The sequence below is a fragment of the Delphinus delphis genome, chromosome X, assembly GCF_949987515.2.
Source record: "Delphinus delphis chromosome X, mDelDel1.2, whole genome shotgun sequence".
In the NCBI taxonomy this organism is placed as follows: Eukaryota; Metazoa; Chordata; class Mammalia; order Artiodactyla; family Delphinidae; genus Delphinus; species Delphinus delphis.
Genome location: NC_082704.1, coordinates 49,379,670 through 49,392,072, shown reverse-complemented (window position 1 = coordinate 49,392,072; position 12,403 = coordinate 49,379,670).

Below are 12,403 nucleotides of genomic sequence, written 5' to 3'. Positions count from 1 at the left end.
CATATTACTTGTAAGTGCATTCCTCTAGCTCTGCAAATCCTTCATATCTCTATGTCAGCAGGTACTACAATTTGTTGAGGATGTAGTAATAGAAAAAGCATTCCCTCCTTCAAATATGACATGTGGTGTATTACCTGCATGTGCAGTTGTCAGGGGTATAGTTTTTGACCTGCAATGCATTACTTGCTTGACTGAGTTTGGGATTGTTTATCACTGATGACATATTTCTCTCTAGGAACATACTATTTTTCTTGTCACTGCTTTAAAACAGTAAATGGTGAGATGAACCTGGAATTTTCCAGCAATTTGTGAAAGAAATTATTTCAAGTTTCATCCCATCCCATCAGAAATAACTTTTATGGTGGATCTCCAATGTGTGTGGATGAACACTATTCTAGCATACAACAAAGGTATATCAAGAGCTTTGTGCATACAGAGTACTTATCTTACTAATTATACCTAGGGCTCATAAAATACAAATGATAATGAGAAAATTAATTTTTAAACCAAGAGAAAGTCATTTTGCAGAGCATTAACTCTTTTCCTTGTATTAAAAAATATTTGGAGACCATATCCATATTCTTATTCCTAAGGGAAATTAATATATTTAATCTTAATAATATTGTCAATATCACCTTAAAATGTAAATGAATTGTAGTGTGCTAGATTCATAGTAATAATATTCCTACTCCCCCTTTCTTTCTGATAATATATAAATATTTACTTTTTCATGATTTCTTTTTTTTTTTTTTGCAATATGCGGGCCTCTCACTGCTGTGGCCTCTCCCGTTACGGAGCACAGGCTCCGGACGTGCAGGCCCAGCGGCCATGGCTCATGGGCCCAGCTGCTCCATGGCATGTGTGATCCTCCTGGACAGGGGCACGAACCCACGTCCCCTGCATCAGCAGGTGGACTCTTAACCACTGTGCCACCAGGGAAGCCCTTTCATGATTTCTTAATTCAGGTCCACAAAATTAAGTCTTGAGAAACAACTTGCTCAATTCCTACCACTCTACCATGACTATCATCATTCTTAGTGTAACTCAGACTTTGACGAACAAGTGCTGTCTGATGGTTTATGATCAGTTTTCCAGATACTGCAGAGTTCAAACCATTGATAATTTCCCAAAGTCATCATTGTTTTATTGGGTGGGAAATGCTGTTTGCAAAACAATGATGACAGGACATTTCTTCCTGCATCACAACAGCCAATTCTGTTTTGTTTTTTTCCCCGTGATAGAGTACAGAGATTGATTCATTCATTCTTAAAGAAACATTTATTAATAACTCACTGTATTCCAATGATATCACAGATAATTGAAATCTGCAGTTGATTCAAATCCTGATTTTAACCATCTCTCACAATAAACTTTTTTTTTTAGATCTGCAAGTACCAAGTAGTTGAACTGCCTCATTTGTTATTTATGTTTCATTATTTTTTCTTTACACATAAGTAGCCAGCTGGAATTGTAAAATCTTAACAAGTACATAGTTTTGTTTAAGTAATTTTTCTCTATGTTTATAAATCAGGAAACTCACAACTGCCTCTTCCTTCAGATAGGACTGTCCCTAAATTTGGTACCACACAGTCTTGTTTCAGAATCAGTTTAGCATTAAACAAAAGGATCTCTACATTGTCTCTTCAGTGAGACCAATTTTGTAACCATAGGTTTAAAGCTGTCATAATTGCAGTCTAAAGTGCATTCACAATCTATGATAGTAATTATATGTATGAACATATCATTTTCTTCACTCATTCTGTAACTTCATATAGGAGGCAAAAATTATTCTCTTACTCAACACTTGAGTTTAATTTGTTTTTACCCATTAAACATCTTGGTAAAATATGAAACATTTCCCTCAATGTTACCTGAAAACAATGTTCTGCATCTTTTCTCTCCATGTAGATTCAATACACAATATTTTTTAATAAAGAATAGATTTAGAGACAAGGGGAAGATGGCGGAAGGGTAAGATGTGGAGATCACCTTCTTCCCCCAGATACACCAGAAATACATCTACATGAGGAACACCTCCTGCAGAACACCTACTGAACGCTGGCAGAAGACCTCAGACATCCAAAAAGGCAAGAAAGTCCCCACGTACTTGGGTAGGGCAAAAGAAAAAAGAATAAACAGAGACAAAAGGATAGAGATGGGACCTGCACCAGTGGGAGGGAGCTGTGAAAGAGGAAAGGTTTCCACATACTGGGAAACCCCTTCTCGGGGGGGAGACTGCAGGTGGCGGAGGGGGAAAGCTTCGGAGCTGTGGTGGAGAGTGCAGCAACAGGGGTACGGAGGGCAAAGCAGAGAGATTCCCACACAGCGGATCGTTGCCAACCTACACTCACCAGTCTGAGAGGCTTGTCTGCTCACACGCCGGGGTGGGCGGGGCTGGGAGCTGAGGCTCGGATTCAGTTGGAGCGCAGAGAGAGGACTGGGGTTGGCAGCGTGAACACAGCCTGCAGGGGGTTCGTGCACCACGGCTAGCTGGGAGGGAGTCCAGGGAAAAGTCTGGACCTGCCGAAGAGGCAAGAGACATTTTCTTCCCTCTTTGTTTCCTGGTGCGCGAGAAGAGGGGATTAAGAGCGCTGCTTAAAGGAGCTCCAGAGATGGGCGTGAGCCGCGGCTAACAGCGCAGGCCCCAGAGACAGGCATGAGACTCTAAGGCTGCTGAGGCTGCCACCAAAAAGCCTGTGTGCGAGCACAGGTCACTATCCACATTTCCCTTCTGGGGAGCCTGTGAAGCCCACCACTGCCAAAGTCCCAGGATCCAGGAACAACTTCCACAGGAGAATGCACAGTGGGCCTCAGGCTGGTGCACTGTCATGCTGGCCTCTGCTGCGCAGGCTCGACCCACGCTCCGTACCCCTCCCTCCCCATGGCCTGAGTGAGCCAGAGTCCCCGAAGCAGCTGCTCCTTTAACCCCATCCTGTCTGAGTAAAGAACAGACGCCCCCGGCAACCTACACTCAGAGGCAGGGCCAAATCCAAAGCTGAGCACAGGGAGCTGTGCGAACAAAGAAGAGAAAGGGAAATCTCTCCCAACAGGCTCAGAAGCAACGGATTAAAGCTCCACAATCAACTTGATGTACCCTGCATCTGTGCAATACATGAATAGACAACAAATCATCCCAAATTGAGGAGCTGGACTTTGAGAGCAAGATTTACGATTTTTTCCCCTTTTCCTCTTTTGGTGAGTGTGTATGTGTATGTTTCTGTGTGAGATTTTGTCTGTATAGCTTTGCTTCCACGATTTGTCCTAGGGTTCTATCCATCCGTTTTTGTTTGTTTGTTCGTTTTTGTTTCTTTCTCTTTAAAAATTTTTTTTGTAATAATTATTTTTTATTTTAATAACATTAATTTATCTTACTTTATATTATTTTATCTTCTTTCTTTCTTTCTTTCTTTCTTTCTTTCTTTCTTTTTCTCTTCTTTCCTTCTTTCTACTTTTTCTCCCTTATATTCTGAGCCATGTGGATGAAAGGCTCTTGGTGCTCCAGCCAGGAGTCAGGACTCTGCCTCTGAGGTAAGAGAGCCAACTTCTGGACATGGGTCAACAAGAGACCTCCCAGCTCCACATAATATCAAATGGCAAAAATCTCCCAGATATCTCCATCTCAACACCAGTACCCACTTCACTCAATGACCAGCAAGCTACATTACTGGACAACCTAAGCCAAACAACTAGCAAGACAGGAACACAACACAACCCATTAGCGGAGAGGCTGCCTAAATCATAATAAGTCCACAGACATCCCAAGACACACCATCAGACGTGAACCTGCCCACCAGAAAGACAAGATCCAGCCTCATCCACCAAAACACAGGCACTAGTCCCCACCACCAGGAAGTCTACAAAACCCACTGAAACAACATTAGCCACTGCTGAAAGACACCAAAAACAATGGGATCTATGAACATGCACCTGCAAATAGCAGATCCCAAACACAGTAAGATAAGCAAAATGAGAAGACAGAAAAACACACAGCAGATGAAGGAGCAAGATAAAAACCCAGCAGACCCAACAAAAGAAGAGGAAATAGACAGTCTACCAGAAAAAGAATTCAGAATAATGATAGTAAAGACGATCCAAAATCTCTGAAATAGAATAGACAAAATGCAAGAAACATTTAACAAGGACCTAGAAGAAATACAGATGAAACAAGCAATGATGAACAACACAATAAATGAAATTAAAAATATTCTAGATGGGAACAAGAGCAGAATAACTGAGGCAGAAGAATGGATAAGTGACCTGGAAGATAAAATAATGGAAATAACTACTGCAGAGCTGAAAAAAGAAAAAAAAAGAATGAAAAGAACTGAGGACACTCTCAGAGACCTCTGGGACAACATTAAATTCACCAACATTCAAATTATAGGGGTCGCAGAAGAAGAAGAGAAAAAGAAAGGGACTGAGAAAATATTTGAAGAGATTATAGTTGAAAACATCCCTAATATGGGAAAGGAAATAGTTAATCAAGTCCAGGAAGCACAGAAAGTCCCATACAGGATAAATCAAAGGAGAAATATGCCAAGACACACATTAATCAAACAGTCAAAAATTAAATACAAAGAAAACATATTAAAAGCAACAAGGAAAAAACAACAAATAACACAAAAGGGAATCTCCATAAGGTTAACATCTGACCTTTCAGCAGAAACTCTGCAAGCCAGAAAGGACTGGCAGGACATATTTAAAGTGATGAAGGAGAAAAACCTGCAACCAAGATGACTGTAACCAGCAAGGATCTCATTCAGATTTGATGGAGAAATTAAAACCTTTACAGACAAGCAAAAGTTAAGAGAGTTCAGCACCACCAAACCAGCTTTACAACAAATGCTAAAGGAACTTCTCTAGGCAAGAAACGCAAAAGAATGAAAAGTCCTACAATAACAAAACTAAAACAATTTAGAAAATAGGAAAAGTAATATACATATCAATAATTACCTTTAATGTAATTGAATTAAATGCTCCCACCAAAAGACATAGACTGGCTGAATAGATACAAAAACAAGACCCATATATATGCTGTCTACAAGAGACCCACTTCAGACCTAGGGACACATACAGACTGAAAGTAAGGGGATGGAAAAAGATATTCCATGCAAATGGAAACCAAAAGGAAGCTGGAGTAGCAATTCTCATATCACAAAAAATAGGCTTTAAAATAAAGCCTATTAGAAGAGACAAACAAGGACACTACATAATGATCAAGGGATCGATCCAAGAATAAGATATAACAATTTTAAATATTTATGCACCCAACAATGGAGCACCTCAATATATAAGGCAAATACTAACAACCATGAAAGGGGAAATTGATAGTAACACATTCATAGTCAGGGCATTTAACACCCCACTTTCACCAATGGACAGATCATCCAAAATGAAGGTAAATAAGGAAACACAAGCTTTAAATGATGCGTTAAACAAGATGGACTTATTTGATATTTATAGGACATTCCATTCAAAAACAACAGAATACACATTTTTCTCAAGTGCTCATGGAACATTCTCCAGGATAGATCATGTCTTGGGTCACAAATCACGCCTTGGTAAATTTAAGAAAATTGAAATTTTATCAAGTATCTTTTCCGACCACTACTCTATGAAACTAGATATCAATTACAGAAAAAGATCTGTAAAAAATACAAACACATGGAAGCTAAACAATACACTACTTAATAACGAAGTGATCACTGAAGAAATCAAAGAGGAAATAAACAAATACCTAGAAACAAATGACAATGGAGACACGACAACTCAAAATCTATGGGATGCAGCAAAAGCAGTTCTAAGAGGGAAGTTTATAGCAATACAATCCTACTTTAAGAAACAGGAAATATCTCAAATAAACAACCTAAGCTTGCACCTAAAGCAATTAGAGAAAGAAGAACAAAAAAAAAAAAACAAAGTTAGCAGAAGGAAAGAAATCATAAAAATCAGATCAGAAATAAATGAAAAAGAAATGAATGAAATGATAGCAAATATCAAAAAAACTAAAATCTGGTTCTTTGAGAAGATAAACAAAATTGATAAACTATTAGCCAGGCACATCAAGAAAAACAGGGAGAAGACTCAAATAAATAGAATTAGAAATGAAAAAGGAGAAGTAACAACTGACACTGCAGAAATACAAAAGATCATGAGAGATAACTAGACGCAACTCTAAGCCAATAAAATGGACAACCTGGAAGAAATGGACAAATTCTTAGAAATGCACAGTCTGCCAAGACTGAATCAGGAAGAAATAGAAAATTTGAACAGATCAATCACAAGTACTGAAATTGAAACTGTGATTAAAAATCTTCCAACAAACAAAAACCCAGGACCAGATGGCTTCGCAGGCGAATTCTATCAAACATTTAGAGAAGAGTTAACACCTATCCTTCTCAAACTCTTCCAAAATATAACAGAGGGAGGAACACTCCCAATCTCATTCTACGAGGCCACAATCACCCTGATACCAAAACCACACAAGGATGTCACAAAGAAAGAAAACTGCAGCCCAAAATTACTGATGAACATAGATGCAAAAATCCTCAACAAAATACTAGCAAACAGAATCCAACAACACATTAAACGGATCATAGACCATGATCAAGTAGGATTTATTCCAGGAATGCAAGGATTCTTCAATATATGCAAATCAATCAATGTGATACACCATATTAACAAACTGAAGGAGAAAAAACATATGATCATCTCAGTACATGCAGAGAAAGCTTCAACAAAATTCAACCCCCATTTATGATAATAACCCTGCAGAAAGTAGGCACAGAGGGAACTTTCCTCAACATAATGAAGGCCATGTATGACAAACCCACAGCCAACATCGTCCTCAATGGGGAAAAACTGAAAGCATTTCCACTAAGATCAGGAACAAGACAAGGTTGCCCACTCTCACCACTCTTATTCAACATACTTTTGGAAGTTTTTAGCCACAACAATCAGAGAAGAAAAGGAAATAAAAGGATTCCAAATCGGAAAAGAAGAAGTAAAGCTGTCACTGTTTGCAGATGACATGATTCTATACATAGAGAATCCTAAATATGCTACCAGAAAACTGCTAGAGCTAATCAATGAATTTGGTAAAGTAGCAGGATACAAAATTAATGCACAGAAATCTCTGGCATTCCTATACACTAATGATGAAAAATCTGAAAGTGTAATCAAAAAAGAAAACACTCTCTTTTACGATTGCAACACAAAGAATAAAATATCTAGCAATAAACCTACCTAAGGAGACAAAAGACCTCTATGCAGAAAATTATTAGACACTGGTGAAAGAAATTAAAGATGATACAAATAGATGGAGAAATATACCCTGTTCTTGGATTGGAAGAATCAACACTGTGAAAATTTCTGTACTACCCAAAGCAATCTACAGAATCAATGCAATCCTTATCAAACTACCACTGGCATTTTTCACAGAATGAGAACAAAAAATTTCACAATTTGCATGGAAACACAAAAGACCCTGAATAGCCAAAGCAATCTTGAGAATGAAAAATGGAGCTGGAGGAAGCAGGCTCCCTGACTTCAGACTATACTACAAAGCTACAGTAATCAAGACAGTATGGTACTGGCACAAAAACAGAGTGATACATCAATGGAACAGGATAGAAAGCCCAGAGATAAACACATACACATATTGTCAACTTATCTTTGATAAAGGAGGCAGAAATGTACTGTGGAGAAAGGATAGCCTCTTCAATAAGTGGTGCTGGGATAACTGGACAGGTACATGTACAAGTATAAGATTAGATCACTCCCTAACACAATACACAAAAATAAGCCTGATTATAGACCTAAATGTAAGGCCAGAAAGTATCAAACTCTTAGAGGAAAACATAGGCAGGACACTCTATGACATAAATCATAGCAAGTTCCTTTTTGACCCACCTCCTAGAGAAATGGAAATAAAAACAAAAGTAAACAAATGGGACCTAATGAAACTTAGAAGCTTTTGTGCAGCAAAGGAAACTATAAACAAGACCAAAAGACAACCCTGAGAATGGGAGAAAATATTTGCAAATGAAGCAACTGACAAAGGATTAATCTCCAAAATTTATAAGCAGCTCATGCAGCTTAATAACAAAAAAACAAACAACCCAATCCAAAAATGGGCAGAAGACCTAAATAGACATTTCTCCAAAGAAGATATACAGACTGCCAACAAACACATGAAAGAATGCTCAACATCATTAATCATTAGAGAAATGCAAATCAAAACTACAATGAGATATCATCTCACACCAGTCAGAATGGTCATCATCAAAAAATCTAGAAACAATAAATGCTGGAGAGGGTGTGGAGAAAAGGGAACACTCTTGCACCGCTGGTGGAAATGTGAATTGGTACATCCACTATGGAGAACAGTATGGAGGTTCCTTAAGAAAACTACAAATAGAACTACTGTATGACCCAGCAATCCCACTACTGAGCATATACCCTGAGAAAACCATATTTCAAAAAGAGTCATTTACCCAAATGTTCATTGCAGCTCTATTTACAATAGCCCAGAGTGGAAACAACCTAAGTGTCTATCATTGGATGAATGCATAAAGAAGATGTGGCACATATAGGCAATGGAATATTACTCAGCCATAAAAAGAATTGAAATTGAACTATTTGTAATGAGGTGGATGGACCTAGAGTCTGTCATACAAAGTGAGGTAAGTCAGAAAGTGAAAGACAAATACCATATGCTAACACATATATATGGAATTTAAGAAAAAAAATGTCATGTAGAACCTAGAGGTAAGATAGGAATAAAGACACAGTCCTACTGGAGAATGGACTTGAGGATATGGGGAGGGGGAGTGTAAGCTGTGACGAAGCGAGAGAGTGGCGTGGACATATATACGCTACCAAACTTAAAATAGATAGCTAGTAGGAAGCAGTTCCATAGCACAGAGAGATCAGCTCGCTGCTTTTTGACCACCTAGAGGGGTGAGATAGGGAGGGTGGGAGGGAGGGAGATGCAAGAGGGAAGAGATATGGGAACATATGTATATGTATAACTGATTCACTTTGTTATAAAGCAGAAACTAACACACCATTGTAAAGCAATTATACTCCAATAAAGATGTAAAACAAAAAAGAATAGATTTATTTCAAGTCCATTTTTCTATATAAATTATTCTTTAAAAATTCATTGATTACCACTTTTGGAAATCCATTGATCTTTTCTCATATCCTATCTGCTTCAATTTGGATGAAATTCATTCAGTCATCAGATATTTACTTAGCAATGACTATATGTCAAGCCCTGTACCAAGGTTAAAGAAAAGAACAAAACTTTTAAAAACTCTGCCTTCATGGAACTATCATTGTAAAGTAAGCATTTGGTGATGGCGATGGTGGGGTATTCCCACTCCTGAATACCCCAACCTTGTTATACTCGCTCCTGATTTTATTTCTGTAACTCACTGTCATTTTTTCAAATATCACTTTTCTGAAAGAGATTTTGTTAATAATTTTAAAGTATTTTTAAATTGAGGTATAATTTACGTATGTGAGCAAATGATAGATATTACTGGTGTAGTATGATGAGTTTTATAATTGCATAATCATCCCTATCAAGTTATTGAACATTTCCATCACCCAAGAAAGATCCGTTTTGCCCCTTTCCATTCACCCTCAGTCCACTCCCAGGAAACTACTGTTCTGATGTATTTTTTTTGACCAGAGGTAAGTTTTATTCTGTTTTAAAAGTTTAGATAAATGGAATCTTACAGTATGTACTTTTCTTTGTCCAGTTATTTTTCATTCAGCCTGATGTTTCTCAGTCACCTGTGTTTTGCATGTTTATTCCTTTTCATTGTGAAGGAACATTTCATTGTATGGATAGACCACAATTTTTAAATTTATTCCTCTGCTGATGGATATTTGAGTTGTTTCTTATTGGGGGCTATTATGAATAAAGCTGCTATAAACATTCTTGTACAAGTCTTTTTGTGTACATATTTTATTTTCATTTTTCTTGGGTAAATACCTAGAAGAACTTCTGAGTCATAAGGCTTTAATTTGCCTTCCACTGGATCAGTGGTATTGAGTGTATTCCTGAACTTATTTCCTGTTAGTATTCAGTCAAGACCAGAACAGTGCTTAGTCTCAAGCTAATTGTTTCCCAATACTGAGACAAGACACTAGCCAATTCCCTGTGAATACTGAATTTTTGAATCTGGCAGATGGAAACAAGCACTAATCAAGTTTTTAGCTGATTTTGTTGTTATTATTGTTGTTCCTTCAAGTTGGGAGAGTAAATCTGGTACCTTTTACTGCATCTTTTTCACAAGCAAAAGTCTACAGATCATTTATTTTTAAAATATTGTTTCTAATGTAAACATGTAGAGCTATACATTTTCCTCTAATTATTCCTCCAGCTGCATCCTGCACATTTTGATGTAGAGTTTTCAATATAATTTAACTCAATTTTCTAACTTCCCTTGTAATTTCATCATTGATACATGGGTTATTTGAAACTATGTTGCATAATTTCACAATATTCATATTTTCAACATACCTTTTGTTGTGATTTCTAACTTAGTTGCAGATTGGTCAGGGAACAGTGTCTGCATGCTTTCAACCCCTTAAAATGAGGCTTGTTTATAGCAAATGATATGGTCTAATTAGTGCATCTTCCATGTGCTCTTGAAAAGAATGTGTATTTTCTTTTCTGGGTTTATTATTCTATAAATGGAAATTAGTTTAAAATGTCTGAGAGTGTTGTTGAAGTCTTCTATATGCTTATGATTTTCTGTCTACTTGTTCTATCAGTCCTGAAAGAGGGATATGGGAATCTTCAAATATAATTATGGATTATGTCTATTTCTCCATTTACTTCAATTATATTTTATGTCATGTCTGAAACTCTGTTATTTGCTAAATACACATGGTTCCCTTTCCCCTCCTCTTACTGGAAGCACAAGGGGATTGTTCTCTGATATCTACTGTGAGAACCTGGCTGAACTCCTAGAGGTAATTCTCACAATACTGTTGAGCCCTCCCATCCCCACCCACCCTACCAAGACTGGGTGCCCCTGGAGTTTTTTGTGTTGTCTACATTGAACCTCCAGCACTTCATCAATTACAGTTCCAGTTTTCCTTCTCAAGTCCTGGTTCCCACTGTGATTTCCACTCCTGAGTCTCTGCTCAGGTGGTCACTTCTTCTTTGAGTCTAAAATGCCTGACATTTTAGATTAGCTCAAGATGATAGAGTAAAAAGATGTAAACTCACCCCCTCCCTATGAAAAAATCAAAATCACAACTAACTGCTGAACAACCATCGAAAAAATAATGTTGGAACTTACCAAAAGAGGATACCCTATATCCAAACACAAAGAGGAGGCCCCAGCAAAACAGAAGAAGGGATGTAATCACAATAAACTCAAATCCCATGTCTGCTGGGTGTGTGACCCACAAAATGGAAAACAATTATACCACAGAAGTTATCCCACAGGAGTGAAAGTTCTGAGCCCCACCTCAGGCTTCCCAGCCTGGGAGTCTGGCAAAGGGAGGAGGAGTCCGCAAAGAATCTAGCTTTGAAAGCTAGTGGGTTTGACTTCCACAGACTGGGGGAAACAGAGACTCCACCCTTGAAGGGTGCACACAAAGTCTCAAGTGCACCAGGAACCAGGGATAAAAGCAGTGACCCCAGAAGAGACAGGGACAGACCTGCCTGCTAGTATTGAAGGGTCTCTTGCAGAGGTGGGGGGTGGCTGGGTCTCACTGAGTGGACAAGGACACTGGTAGCAGCAGTTCTGAGAAGTACCAATTGGTGTGAGCCCTCCTGGAGGCCACCATTAGCCTCACCAAACAGACTGTAGGCTCCAGTGCTGGGTCGCCTCAGCCCAAACAACCAACAGGCTGGGAACACAGCTCCACACATCAGCAGACAAGCAGATTAAAGTTTTAATGAGCATGACCCTGCCCACCAGAAGTACAAGACCCACCTGCACCAACCACTAGTCCCTCTGATCAGGAAGCTTGCACAAGCCCTTAGAAAACCTCATCCACTAGAGGGCAGACAGCAGAAGCAAGAAGAACTACAATCCTGCAGCATGTGGAACAAAATCCACAATCACAAAAAATTAGACAAAATGAAATGGTAAAGATATATGTCCCAGATGAAGGAACAAGATAAAACCCCAGAAAAACAACTAAGTGAAGTGGAGATAGGCAACCTTCTGGAAAAAAAAAATCAGAATAATGATAGTGAAGATGGTCAGAATCTCCAAGAAAGTACTTAAGAAGATGCAATAAATGTTTAGCAAAGACCTAGAAGAACTAAAGAATAAACAAACAGATATGAACAATACAATAAATGAAATGGAAAATACACTACAAGGAATCAATAGTAGAATAATTGAGCAGAAGGACAAATAAGTGA